Source organism: Saccopteryx leptura, chromosome 1 (assembly GCF_036850995.1).
Source record: "Saccopteryx leptura isolate mSacLep1 chromosome 1, mSacLep1_pri_phased_curated, whole genome shotgun sequence".
Lineage (NCBI taxonomy): Eukaryota > Metazoa > Chordata > Mammalia > Chiroptera > Emballonuridae > Saccopteryx > Saccopteryx leptura.
In genome coordinates this window covers 144,726,405-144,741,804 of record NC_089503.1, presented here as the reverse complement: position 1 = coordinate 144,741,804, position 15,400 = coordinate 144,726,405, and the positions used below count along the sequence as shown (strand labels likewise).

The 15,400-nt window shown below is 43.5% G+C and overlaps 1 pseudogene; it reads right to left on the bottom strand.

The window, feature by feature from the left end:
* LOC136388142 (large ribosomal subunit protein eL21-like) overlaps positions 1 to 15,400 on the bottom strand; it is an 83,809-nt pseudogene that overhangs the window by 68,298 nt on the left and 111 nt on the right.

Here is a 15,400-nt window from a genome sequence, read left to right as displayed (position 1 = left end):
TTATATCCCTGATTATGAGAGAAGTTAAGCATTCTTTAATGTTTATTGGATTTATTTTTTATTTTGTGAATTGCCTGTCTATATCCTTTGCCAATTTTTCTACTGTGCTGCTTATCTTGTTCTTATTAATATTGAATTCTTAAGATATACTATTGTGTAGAGGTCTCCAAGTGCAGTCAGTTTGCAGGAAGCAAACATAATTTGATGCAACAATCTAAATTAAACTCTTGTCCAAGCCAGTTCTGGGGTTAGCACATTGCCCTTGTCTGTGTTGTACACCTACAATAAGGCACAGAAAACTGCCACATGATAAATTATTTATCTTCTCCAGCAAATGCCACATGCCTCTTCCTTCTTTTTCTAAATGAGCTGTTAGAAAGGAGGAAATTGATCATTAAAAATAGCTTCTGGCTTTATCAGCAGTAATCAATAACAGCCAAAATCAGTTTGGGGCTCACACAACAGCACGTATTGAACATCCTCCAGATGGGCAGTAACTGGTGATCCCTTAAAAAGAGAGCAAAGGACGTTCTAGACCCTCCTGGTGCTGGGAGGGATGGGCGGCATGGGGTTAAGCAAGACCAGACCAGCCCACCAGGGGAAAAAATCTGAGAAGAGGTCCCATTTGCGGCCCTTAGAGACTGCCGTGGTCAACTCAGGAAACAAGGATCTGACAAGTCCGAAGCATAGGAACAGGTCCAAAGGTAGGAGACAAGCTAAGATTTAGGGCACAGATGGACCCAGAAAAGAAGCTGAGGGGGGAGTGAAGGAAGGCCAGCCCTGCAAGTGAGACGTTCCAGAAAGGAAGGTGCCCAACTTGCTGTAACAGCCACAAGACACCTTGCATGAGTCCTCAGGACTGGCTTGGAGCAGGTAGGGTCTCCACTCTCACTGTGTAACCCGTGGGAGCCTGGAGCCCTTTCTATCGAGTGGATTCACTGGTCTTGGGTGCAGTCCTGGCATCAGCATTCTGTTAAAATACTTTTTTGGGTGGAAGGGACACCACATTTTTACTCAATTGAGAGAAACATTTTTTAACAGGACAGAGGTCTTTATTTTTTTACACTGATGCCATGAACTCACAGGGAGGGGTGCCAGCCGCTCAGACTCCTTCCCGCTGGTTCTCACAAAGAGCTTCTCTGGGCGGAGCAGGCTGACGCTTCAGTTGGACCCAGGTAGCTTTCCCTTTGGCTTTCTCCTCTTTCTGATCATTTCCCTTCACGTATCAGGAAGCTATCTCAGCTCTTAGAGTGCTTGATACGCTCAATACGTACATTAATTCTCTTGGCAAGAATCTTGCCCTTAACGTGCTTGTTCACAGCAGTGCCCACTACATGCTGGGTGACATTGTGGGGTCCCCCAGTTTGCCATGGGAACACGTGGGTGGAGTGCAGAGCCGTTCCTAGCAGCTGTGGCTGATGCAATGCTGTGAGAATACTCCAGCTCCCAGAAGCGTCCTGGGCACACCCAGGAAGGAAGCTCCCCGCTATAAGGAAGTGACTTAGCACCAACCACGCAGCTCCCTGATCTTTTCAGCCATTGGCTATGAAGGACATACTGTAACACCCTATAGGCTAAACCCATGTATATAAGCTAGCTTACTTCCTGAATAAAGTGGATCTGCGTCACTGAACCTGGTTCCCCGAGTCGGGTCTTTGCATCTCCGTTGTCCTCACCCCCAGCAGGACTTGTCCACAGGAACATAGTGGGGCACTCCGTTTGAACAATGTGCATCCCCTTGATGTCCACAACATCACCTTTCTTGTAGATTCACACGTATGTGGCCAAAGGAACAGCGCCATGTTTTCTAAAAGGCCCAGAGAGCAGATAGCGGTGCTTCTTCTCTGTCCCTTTCTGTTGGTCACTTTGGCAAATTACTGGAAGGTGGCAGTTCTGGCCAAAAAGAAGAACAGGCATCAGCATTTTTTAAAACCTCTCAGGTTAAACCTGAGGGTGGGGCTGAGAACTACAGGCTTAAAGAGTCAATCAACTGGAGTAGAAGAGAAATGTGGCCACAGTCTCATACATGTCATTAACTTCCGTGCTCTGAAGCCCAGCCTCTGGTGGAGCTCTGCTCTGGACTACCCAAAGTCAGGCCTAAGCGGGGACAAACCCAAATGCCACAAGGGAAGTCTTACGCCCAGAACTGTAGTGTCATAAACACATGGCAGAAGTGCCTGGTTTGTGCGGGTGTGTTCTCTGTGAGACCCTAACGAGTGTGTGGGTTAACTACATGTCAGTTTGTCTTAGTTAGAAATATAGAGAAATTGCTCCAGAGAGAACCCTGGACTAAGTGTATGCATTAGGAAATCACAAAGAGCTGCTATGGACTGAATTGTGTCCCCCCCCTCCCCCAAATTCATGTGTTGAAGCTCTAACCTGTAATGTGATGGTATTTGGAGATGGGGCCTTTGGGAGATAATTAGATTTAGTGCCCTTATAAGAAGAGACACCAGAGAGCTTGCTATCTCTCTTCCTCTATCTACTCCATGTGAGCGTACAGAAAGAAGGTAGCTGTCTTACAAGCCAGAAAGAGAGTCTTCACCAGAAACTGACTATGCTGCCACCATGATATTAAACTTCTAGCCTCCAAAACTGTGAAAACATAAACTGCTATTGTTTAAACCAATATTTTGTTATGGTATTTTGTAATGGCAGCCTGAGTTGGCTAACACAAAAGCCATGGGAATGAATCAGATTACACAAAGGAACACAGAGAGTGAGATGAGAAGTACCCCTAGACTAGAACCTTGGGGAGTCCTACATTTAAGGCAGGGCAGAGTACAGAGACCCAGAGAAGGTGCAAACAAGCCACCAGAGAGACAAAAAGAAGATTTGGAATGTGCGAAGGGAGAAGCAATTTGAAGAAGGCAGGAATGCTGTGTAGAGTAACTGGAGAGAAGGGCACAGTGTGGGGAAGGGAGAGAAGCCCTTCAAATCTGCACTGAGGACATTGGTTACTCAGAGATACACTGTCGAACAAAGGAGAGAGGCAGGCAACAGATTGCAGAAGAGGCTTTCTTTTTTCTTCTGGCCCTTGTAGGGCTTGCTGCCCAGTCCTGATTAGCCCAGCTATGGGCCCAGAGGCTTGTAGGTTAGAAAATACATCAGAAGCTCCTTCTACATTGCTGGTCCATCAGGAATGGTCTCCTGACACAGTCTGGGGTTCACGGCAGAAGCTAACAGTTCTTACCTCCTCCTCTAAAATGTGTGGTCAGACTACTTGGTAGACCTTTCCTTATATCCCAAGTTACTAGATGTAACCCCAGTGAGGCTGGAACCCACCCCCTGTCCCACCCTAACAAAATGGGAGCTGAACTCCCTCAGCTATTTCTTGCCAGCTCCCTTCCTTGGGACTGGTTCTTGCTTCCCTATATTAGCTTAGGTAAACCTCTGATTCATACCTCAGACACTTATATGCAACCAAGAGCCCTTGCCATCTTCTGGAAGCCCTGATTTCATGCTGGGTTAGGCATGGCAAGATCAGGCATGTCAGTATGCCCCTTTGCAATGGGGATTTGGTGCTGACATCCCATTGTTCCCTGTTGGTGCCTTTCCCAGCCCACCACTGGCCATGCCAGTTTAGTCTTTTCCCTGCCCCCTTTCCCTCTGCCTCAAGAGCTGCAATCATGCCAGGGGGTTGGGGGCACAGCAGTGATAATACATGTATTCACACTTTGCTCCAAGGTGCTGTCTTAACTGGCCTTTCTGTGGACCTTGGTGCTTCTGCCTATATAAGAGTCCTTTCATTACTTTTTTTAATAACATGAACAGACAGATCAACACATTTGTCTCAATCACAAGTCAACAGAGAATATTCAAACACTTAACAGAGTAAATATGAGAGCTGTCTCCAGGCTGCAATAATCTTGCTGGCACTCAGACATAACAAATCTCCTTTCATCTCCCTCTGCTGCAACACCCCGCTGAGGGCTGAGGCTTGTCACTCCCGGACCTTGGCGATCCCACCAGTGAATCAACAATTAGGCTTGAAGCAAGTTTCTGGACCAAGCTGAGCCTACACTGCCTGTGGCCTGATCTGTGATGAATGACCAGGGATCTTGGAAAACACTGTGCGTCATATATCATCCAGGGAACAATTTCTTGGTGTCAACTTTAAAAATAATTTTTTTTAAAAAAAGCCCACAAGACATCACCACACTGCTTTAGTTTAGTAGAATCTTCTGATATGCTCAGATGAAAGAAATAGTCCTATGTCATTAATCTAAGCCTGTGGACAGTCCCCTAAGGTCTGATGGGTATTGGACCAAGCCTGATGGGTGTATAAGAGGCAGCATGGGGTATCCTAGCCATGTCTGCTGCCATCCCCAAGGATAGTTAGACAAACCTGGCGCCTCTTCTCAGCTCTCCTCACAAACAGGGCAGAAAAGAAATCCAAACCCAGTGCTCTGCTGATAACCTGAATACACAGAAAGGGTATGATTATCTCTGGACCTGGCAAAACTACCGATCTGTCTCAGTTTCTCCACTGGGATTGAAGGTGGAGGAGGCTTGAAACAGATGCAGTGTGTGTACCTATAATGTTATTATTCTGTGCAGGTGTGCACCTTTGCTTCCAGCCCAGCCCCCACCCTCCTCCTTTAGCCACTTGGTTCCGGGAGAATAGCCAAGAAGGGTCAACCCATCAAGCCAAATGTCAGTATCTCCAAGAAATGATGCTGGACCTTTTCTTCAAAGCCTGGATGTTGCTAAGTACATCCAGTGTTCAGATCCTATCTGCTTCTTCAGGTCCTGAATATTGATCTTTCATTGTCTGAACCCATAATCCTTGGTGAGTAAAAGATCCAATATTATACAGAAATATAGATAACATGGCCCAGATAGTCTGTCATACTAAGCCATTCTAAACCATATACATCAGTGGTCCCTAACCTTTTTTGGGCCACGGACCGGTTTAATGTCAGAAAATATTTTCCCAGACCGGCCTTTAGGGTGGGACGGATAAATGTATCACGTGACCAAGACAGGCGTTAAGAGTGAGTTTTAGATGGATGTAACAGAGGGAATCTGGTCATTTTTAAAAAATAAAACATCATTCAGACTTAAATATAAATAAAGCAGAAATAATGTAAGTTATTTATTCTTTCTCTGCAGACCAGTACCAAATGGCCCACAGACCAGTACCGATCCACAGCCCAGGGGTTGGGGATATACATCAACATCTATTCTTACCATCTCAATGAGAACAGAGTTAAGGCCAGAGATAAACCAATTACTTTCCGAGTTGCCTAGACCAGAGGCTCATTAGTGGGAAAAATGGTTCTGGTGATGACAGAACATTCCTCCCACTGCCAACAGGTAACAGCTGCCAAGCGTCAGAACGGGCCAGTAGGAGGCAGAGGGAACATCAAATCTCAGTCCTAATTGTGTTCCAGGGTCAGTATGGGACTTTGTTCTCTTGCTGCCTCACCTTCCTTCCCTGTGGAATGAGAACACTGGCTGCCTCCCACAGAGAGCCAGGTCGAGAAGTCCCTAATGAGAACTCAGCAGCAATTGATAGCTGTCCTGTGTGGAACAGCACGTCCTTGTTAGCCCACATCCTCCACCTCCCCTCAGAGACACATCAGCTTACAGCAGGCAGCTCTGAGGCACAAACACCCACAGATCCGTCAGCATCAGGCCCCTGCGTGGTCTGGGGGCCACTATCTGCGATCTCACTGCTCATAACAATGTAATGCCTGCACTTCTATTTCCACCAATGATAAGTAATTTACTTAGGATATTTAATAAAAGCCAGACATTGTCACCTAACTGCTGGCTCACCAAATATAGTGGAGTCCATGCCATTAATACTACTGAGGTTTTATGTGGAGTCTGTTTTTCATCTAATGGGTGGGAAAAGTTTAGCTGTATGCCAGTCTTTTAAAAATTAATTTTAATTTAAGTATAGTTGATATACAATCTTATATTGATATATTAATATTAGTTTCAGGTGTACAATATAATGATTTGACATTTTTATACCTTTTAATGTGATCACTCCATTAATTCTAGTAATCATCTGTCACCAGGTAAACATCACAATATTGTTGACTCTATTTCCCTTCCTCCTTTTACCCATCCTCCCACTCCTGCTTTTTTGGTAACCATCCCTTTGGTCTCTGTTTCTACAAGTCAGTTTTGTTTTGTTTTGTTTTGTTTAGATTCCACATATAAGTGAAACCATACAATATTTGTCTTTCTCTGCTTGACTTATTTCACTTAGCATAATACCCTTTACATCTACCCGTTATTTCTTGACTTTTTAGTCACCATTCTGAATGGTGTGAGGTGGTATCTCATTGTGGTTTTGATTTGCATTTCCCTGATGTTGAATACTTTTTCATATGTCTTCTTTGGAAAAATGTTTTTTCATATCCTTTGCTCATTTTTCAATCAAAACAGTATGGTACTAGCACAAAAACAGACACATAGATCAAAAGGACAAATAGCCTAGAAATAAACCTTTGCTTATATGGTAAATTAATTGTGACAAAAGAGGTAAAAATATACACTGGAGTAATGACAGTCTCTTCAACAAGTGGTGTTGGGAAAACTGGACAGTTACATGCAAAATAATGGGACTGGATCACTCTCTTACTCTATATATATAAATAAACCCAAAGTGGATTAAAGACTTAAATGTAAGGCCTGAAACCATAAAACTCCTAGAAGAAAACAGAAAGCAAACTATTTTACATCAGTCTGAGAAATATCTTTTTGGATATGTCCTTCTCTTGTGTAAAACTGGACCTGCCTTGGGTCACAAAGAAATATTCTTTAAAGTTACCTGTGGAACCTGCCCCAGTATTTAGTAATGAACTGCATTCTGATTACACGAACCTCACCTGTGGCAACTCACTCCCTCCTCCCTCTTCTCCTCCCCTGTTCCTTCTCCTTCAGAAGCAACAGTGGCAGCCAAGGCTTCATTGGAGCAAAGTTGGCCCAGGCGCTGAGGATGGCTCTGTGGCCTCTGCCTCAGGCGCTAGAATGGCTCTGGTCGCAACAGAGCAACGCCCCAGATGGGCAGAGCATCGCCCCCTAGTGGGCATGCCGGGTGGATCTGGCGCATGCCGGAACCTGTTTCTCTGCTTCCCCGCTTCTCACTTCAGAAAAATACAAAAACAAAAACAAAAAACAAACAAACAAACAAAAAAACCCAGGGAGATTCTGCTTGAGAACTTAACAGAACTTACCACTTCCCCTTAAACTTGAATCTAGAGACTAACAGGCACAGATGTGCTTATGGAGAGGGATACAGAGATGACTGACCCTCAGGGTGCCCCTGAGTTGAACCATTCAACTCCTTGGACTCAACATGAAAGAGAAAGGAGTGACAGTTTACCAGTTCTACACAATAAGGTGAATGAGAAAGAACAAGAAAGAAAAGGGGGAGGGGAGGCAACGATAACATTCTTCCAGCCGTATTGCCCACACTAAGTATCTGGCACTCTATTCCATCAGCAGATTAGCAAGTATATAGCCCTTGAAGAGGTGGACAGAAGTCACTGCTCTTGAGAGGGATGAAGAGAAAGCACTGTTCCTTCCCTTACAATCGTTATCATCATTGTTGTTATCATCGAGCCTACACAAGCATTCCCATGACTAGGCAGCCATTCTAGGGAACTGCTCCTTATTTACTATGCTTCTCCTTTGTACTAGGCTGACATTTCGTCTCCTGCTCCTCTCAGAAGTCAGGCTGATACCTTTAATTTCTAGTCCCTTTGAGAGGCAAAACTGATAGATACCACGTGGCCCAAAACTCCCATTATAAATCACATTGTTGACTATCTAGTAACCAAAGCCCCTAAGCAAACAAACATACTCCAATCAGGCAGGAAATTCCAAGAGCGCACAGGTCACCCTCCAGAAGCTAAAGAAAAAGGCCAGATTCTCCTTAGGGAAGGTAGATTCTTCACTACACAGGAAGGTTAAGGTAGTCCTGTGTCATGGCACCCCATGGCTCTGCCATCTTCATTTTAGGCCAGCAGAATTAAGGTCAAGCAATAAACTCACAATTAAAATTAATCAAGCACTTGAGAAATTAAGCCATCATGTGTGACAGTCAATGGAAAAAAACATTAGACTTAGACATCTAAAGACTACAGATTCTGGGACTGCTGGACTCAGAATATAGAATAGCTAAATGGAAAATAGTTAAATAAATATATAAATGATGGAATTTGAAATATGAGCAAAAACCAAGATACTATAAGGAATAACAGGCATATCTGAAAAAGAATCAAATGGAACTTGTAAAAAATAAAAAGGGAATCACTACACTGGAAAATAGAGGTGAAGAAATTATCCAGACTACAGCACAGAGAAATAAGTAGATGGAAAATATGAACAAGAGGAGAAGAGTAATCCAGCATAGATTAAGAAGGCCTAAAGGTTTTAAAAGTTGCCCAGGATTAGTTTTAAATTGGGTATGGTAAGAAATGCAGGCACAAAATGACTGTCATGCAGAAAGAAGTTGTTATACTCAAAGATCCCTACAAACAAGAGGCACAGCATGGCACACAGGGCCACACGAGGAAGCACCAGGATTGACCAGGAAGCAGAGGAAGCAAGGAGAAAATGTGAGCAAAGGCCTCTCTTGTGATTTCCCTGGGAAGGAATGGGCAGAGGAGAGTAAGCAACCTAGGACTGGCTGCTTTAAATAATTCCAGCGGGAGTAGAGGCACTGCCTCTAGTTGTCTGGAGCCTGGCTATGGGATGACTAGTGCAGGGGGATCCACCCAGCACCCTTGATCTGGGGCTGATGCTCTGCCCACCTGGGGCCATGCTCACAACTGAGCTATTTTTAGTACCTGAGGTGGAGGCTCCATGGAGCCATCCTCTGTGCCTGAGGCTGATGTGCTCAAACCAATCAAACCATGACTGCGGGAGAAGAAGAGAGAGGGAGAGAGAAGGAAGGGTGCTGAAACAGATGATCATTTCTCCTGTGTGCCGTGACCAGTGATCGAAACCAGGACATCCACATGCCGGGGCTGATGCTCTACCACTGAGCTGACCGACCAGGGCTAAGAACAAATTTCTTAACAGCAACAATGAGTAGTTGAAAAAGGCAGAGAGAAATAACTATCAACTTAGAGATGATTCCTAACAAAATGACCATTCAGAAATGAGAGTGAGGCCCTGGCTCCAGACAAGATGGAGTAAACACACTTGACTGTCACTGTTACCAAATGCAGCTATAAACCACAGACAGAATGCACGGAGCAGCTACCTGAGGATTCTGAATGTAAAGGACAGATAACAAGAAGACCGTGGAAGGAGGTCAAGACTTTAAAAACTGAACTGGCAGTGAGTTTCCCTTTTCCTTTTTTCTTTCCAGTGTCACCAAACCTAGACTCAGAAGAAACCCAAAGCTGGATGAGAAACAGAAGAGTGGCAAGAGGTTTCCATGACTCTGGTCTGAGAAGCGGGAAAGGGAATTGTAAAGTTCTAAGAGAATAGGGGGAAACCATTTCTTTTTGTTTTTGTTATTAAAATCTTTTTAGTTTATTGGGCTGACATTGGTTACTAGCATTAAGTAAGTTCAGGTGTCCAATACATATCATCTGTATATTGCATTGTGTGCTCATCACCCAAGTCAGCTCTCCTTCCATCACCATATATTTGATGCCCTTTACTCTCTTCATGTTCTTTTTTCTCTCCATTCTCTCTCACCCCAGCCCTCCAGGGTAGTACAGTGGCAGCAGTGCAATGGTAGCAGGCCATACAGGCACCTACAGTTCCCCATAGAAGGAATCATTCTCTCTAACCAGAAGAGGAAAGTGGAGTGAATTCCTGCTTTCCTCTGCCTCTCTCTCTCCCACTCTCTCTGTCTGCTGCCATTGCTTGGTCTTTGACCTTGGATGGAGATACAATCAAGGGAAGTACACAGCAGAAGGAGGAAAATAAGACCCCAGATTTCTGGCCAGAAGATTAAGACTGGGGACCCCAGTCAGCTGGAAAGTGTTAGAGAGCTCCATGCAGAAGAAAGAGCTTGAAGAAGAGACACCATCAAGTTGTAATCCACATAGATTAAAGACCCAAATCAGAAAGGCCAAATTTTACAACTATTAAAAGAAAACAACAATATATATTTCTATTGAATAAAATGAATAGGACTATTTTTATTTTAAAAGCAAGGGAATGAAAAAACACAAAATTTGGCACAATGTTTACCTCAGGGAATAGAGAGGAAGCCTAAAGTTTAGAGTAATTTCACATGTTTGTTATATTATTTATGCTTTATAGATTACATAAAAGTCATATGATATCATTTTGATGTATTACATGTATATAAAATATAATACAGAAAATAAAATATAAAATTAAAAGAATACTATGTAGCACAAAATCCTAGCTATGTAAAAAATACATGTATTTATAGATGCAAAGATAAAGCTCTAGGAGAAAAAAGAATCAGAATGCTAGCAGTGTGTATTTCTGAGTTGTAGAGCTTGGGTGTTTTTTCTTTTTGTATAATTGCATTTTTCTATAATAAATATGCAACCCTTTATAATTAGACAAATGTGCTTATTTTTATCTTCAACATGTGTGGGATTCAATTTACTGTAGTCAGTTATTCTTCAATCCCTGTTTATCTCTGCACTGCCTCAGTACAAACCTTAAAAGGAACCCATCTTTATTCTCTACAATAGATGTCTCAGATGCCTTTTTCATGTTTGTATGAGTGATAACAGTAACAATGATAACTGACATTTATTAAGCACCAACTATGTATTCTTATGTTCTAAGTATTTATGAATAAATTCAGTTGACCCTTATAAAAACCCCAACAGCTAGGTACAATTATTTTCTCATTTTACAAATGCAGAAAAGGAGGTCCAGCACTTACTTAAGTAGTTTGGTTAAACTGCTTGCCCAAAACTATACAACTAAGAAAGTGGTTTCCCACCACGTCAGCAAAGAGGAAAGCAACGGTTCACATTTCATAGCTAAGTCCTGTTTTAGGGCCAGTTTTCTCAGAAATAACTTGGTAAGATTATCCTATTACCAACAAAAATCAGGGAGAGGACTCATGGAAAATTTATTAGATTTCCTGATCTAATAAATTAAAACAAGCAATTGTAATTACTACTGATGACAGAACTTCCTGGCCAAAATCAATATCTGTCTCAATGAGCAATGTTTGGCTATTCTCAGTCTAATCAAGACAAGCAGAAACCTGGATGACATCAGCAGTGGTCAGAGTCAAAAGAGCCCTCGGCTTCATCGGGCCCTAGGGACTCCTGCAATTTGGTACACCTTTAGAGAAAGTGGCCTAAAACTCATCAGCTGTGCTATTGACTGCTAGAGAAGGTCTCAGTGACCATTCCCTTCACTCTCCATGTGCATATATATATGTTATCTTTCATGCTGACATAATCAATCATCTTACTTGCCAAATACAATGGAAAATAGATGCTATTGGTTCATCTTAGCAACATCATGCTGGGATGCTGAGGTCATATCAGTCCACAGATGTTGTTTTTCAACCAAAAGTGGCCTGAGTCATCACCAAGCAGCTTGTTTAATTTTATTCTAAAAAAATCTCCAAACTCTTTTACTCAAAACAAACAAAAAAATTTGTTTAGTTTCATTTTAAGAAAGTAAGTACCTTATTAGTCAACCCAAGATCTCTAACCCATTGTGGCAGCAAAATGTGGGTATATTTGTGGGATCTAGCCTCAGAAGTCAGAGTTTGGATTTGATCAGGCTTAGAGTGACCCTAGTGGCTAGTTGCTTGGGACAGCTGCCAAGATAGGAGAGCCACAACCCAATCCAGGAGCTGAGGAGAGAGGATAGTCTAGGCAGAGAAAACAATAACCAATGAGCCCAAATTATCACAAGAGTCCTTACAAGTGGAAGAGGAAACCAGAAAGATGGCATCATGGACGGATTCTGCCTGATGTTGTTGGCTTTAAAGATGGAGGAAAGGGCATGACCAGGTGGTGGTGCAGTGGATAGAACATCAGCCTGGGATGCAGAGGACCTAGGTTCAAAGCCCCAAGGTGGCCGGCTTGAGCGCAAACTTATCTGGCTTGAGCGCAAACTTATCTGGCTTGAGCGCGGGGTTGCTGGCTTGAGTGCAGGGTCATTGGTTTGAGTGTGAGATTATAGACATGACCCCATGGTCACTGGCTTGAGCCCAACGTCACTGGCTTGAAGCCCAAAGTCACTGGCTTGAGCCTGGGGTCGCTGGCTTGGGCAATGGGTCACTCGCTCTGCTGCAGACCCCTGGTCAAGGCACATATGAGAAAGCAATCAATGAACAACTAAGGAGACTACAGAGCCATAGTGAAGAATTGATGCTTCTTATCTCTCTCCCTTCTTGCCTGTCTATCCCTATCTGTCTCCCTCTCTGTTTCTGTCACCAAAAAAAAACAAATAAAAAAACAATGGAGGAAAGGGGCCATGAGCCAAGAAGAGTGGGTACAGAAGCTGGAAAAAACAAGGGAATAGATTTCCTGAATTGATTGTGAGCCATGTACACAGCCTCTCATAACAAGCATTCTCCACAGTCCTATTCCCTGTGTGTTTTTTTTCTCTATTTCTCCGTTTTGCCAAATAGAGCAGAATGCAAAGGCCTTGGTACAGCTGTTGGCACCTGCCCAGCTTGTTCCTCAGGGACCCAGAGAAACACAACACATTCTTGGCCATATGCTTCACTCCAAAACCCTGTACTCCCTCAACTATTTAATTCCTCTGACTTTGAAGAACCCTGAGCCATGTAAAAGTACTCTCTAACACAACATTTACTGTGTGTCTGTCATGTTCTAGGCACTGTGCTTATCTCTAGAGAGCAAATGATGAACAAAATAGACATTATCCTTGTCTTTGGGAAATTATTGAGGGAAAGAAATGGTGAACAATAAACTACAATACATTAAAAAATAAAAGCAGCCCTGGCGGGACAGCTCAGTTGGTTAGAGCACCATCCTGAGATATAAAGGTTGTTGGTTCGATCCCTGGTCAGGGCACATACAGAAACAGATTGATGTTTCTGTCTCTCTCTCTCCCTTCCTAGCTCTCTGAAATCAATCAATTAAAAAAATATTTTAAAAAATGAAAGTAAAGGCCTGACCTGTGGTGGCGCAGTGGATAAAGCATCGACCTGGAAATGCTGAGGTCGCCGGTTCGAAACCCTGGGCTTGCCTGGTCAAGGCACATATGGGAGTTGATGCTTCCTGCTCCTCCCCCCTTCTCCCTCTCTGTCTCTCTCTCTCTCCTCTCTAAAAATGAATAAATAAAAATTTAAAAAAATTATTTAAAAAAATGAAAGTAAATACTTAGATAGGCACTGCTTTAAATACTTAATACACATTAACATTTTATCTTCCCAGCAATCCTAAAGGCTGTTATTGTGTATGTCCCCATTTTACATTTGAGAAAAATGAAGGTCAGAGGAGTTAAATAACTTGGCCAAGTTTGTCTAACTAGCAGTGGAGCTAGGATTCAAACCAGGATTCAGTCTTTTTAATGTATTATCTCTCTCTGACACTATAAATACATATATTCCCTGTACTAGCCATTTTTCTTCTGCAGCAAGATCTGTTTTATCTAGAGTGACAGATCAGAAATAATATTGCTAAAAAGTAGGATAAAGAAAAAAAATAATCAGAGTCAAAAGCTGACAGCAAGCCCAGAAGCCCAGCCTAGTTTGGGGCGAAGCTGTGTGTTCTGGAGTGAACAGCAATGCTGGAGCCCGCTAGCCGGACAGCAGACTCTCCACCATGTGCAGTGGCCTCGCCCCAGAGCAGTGGCTGCTCTGCTGGCCGCAGTTCTGGATAAGCTTCCTCTGGCCCCAAAATGGATCCCGGCCTTCATCAGAACAAGACTCCACCTATCACATTCTCTCCTAGTGCAAGAACTGGGATCTCTGCCTGAGACTTCACCACCAAGGAATGCCGACTGCATTAACAGTGTGAGATCACTAAGAAACCTGCCCTTGGCCCAACTTTCTCTCCTCTCCAAACTCAAATATGACCAGCTCCATTTTGGAGGCATTGTCCAAAAGCACCGGCTGCACTATGAGAGCCCCGCTCTGCATAGGACTTCTCCCCAAAGATATATTCAGTTCAGTCTGCAGAATAGTCCCCCGTGTCTATGAAGGAAAGAAATACAAAAAAAAAAAAAAAAAAGTGAATGAGACACCTAAACTCTCCAGCACTTACCTGTAAGGCCTAAGAGAACCCAACCTGTTCCCTGTAAGAAAAATGAATGTAGAGGATAAAGCAAAACAGTATTACCAAACAGAGCTTTGCTCTCAACTTTCTCTGCAAAAACCCTGAATGAGTCGATGGGTCTTACTTTGACTGACCTTGATTGGCCTAAGCAGCCTGTGTCCAAACCTGAGTGGCTTCCTTGTTCCACTGTCTCTAGGCCCAGGTCTTCCTTTGTTCCTGGAGATCTCACCAGGGATTAGAAGAGAGGAGGAAAGATAAACCTGTGGAAAAACACACCCTCCAAAGCAGGAGTCTTCCTTTCCCTTCAGGTTCCCAGTGTTGGCCTAAAGCTACCTGCCTCAAGGTCTTCCTAGGGCAGTGAGGAGGAGGCGGCTTCCCGAGGACCAGTCGGCTCCAGCCTAGCTCACTGTGCTAAGGGCGGGGCGTTCCACAGGAGACAGCTCCGGCTGGAACTTTTGCAGGAAACCCGGGAGTCAGGCTCACGGGGGAAGATGCAGGAAAGAAAATCTCCCCAAAGTCTCAAACAATAAACAGGAGTGGTAACATTCCTATTTTCTACTTCACTATGATTTATGAAAAATAATAATGAACTTAGAAATTAAGAACTAAAAAAAATAATGTTTATGTGCCTAGGAGAGTGTTTATTATTCAAATATGTGCTGGGTGAATATATACCTCTTTCTGCCCACCCAAGAAAAAATGCTGAACTTCCAGAACAGATATAGGATCCTATAACCACGCACTGGATCCCAAAGCCTACTAAACTTGGCACACGCAGCATCCAGCGGCCCTGCGTGTTTTGATAGGGGACACCCCATCTCAGAGACTACTTCCAGACACCTACCTGCTTTAGCAGAGAGGACAGGGACAACCTGCAAGCTGCTCAGGTGTGCTAGCGAAGCTCTGCTGCTGTGGCCCACAGCGTCTGAAACAAACCCCACAGAAGCCAGTCACAAACACAGCGAGCCTAGGAAATGATGCAGGCCTTCCTTTATTCTTTGGATAGTTGAAGTTTATTGAATAGTACTGTTTTCAAGTATTGTTCAGACAATATACCTCACTTAGTCCTCCAATGGGGGGGGGGTGCCTTCTTAGAGAGCAAGAGTCATGATCTGAACAGAACATCAGTGGCTTTACAACACTATTTTGTTTTAGAAGACTGTGTCAAGTTCTTGGTGCCACACTTAACAAAAGACTCTACCTGTACTGAGAAGACA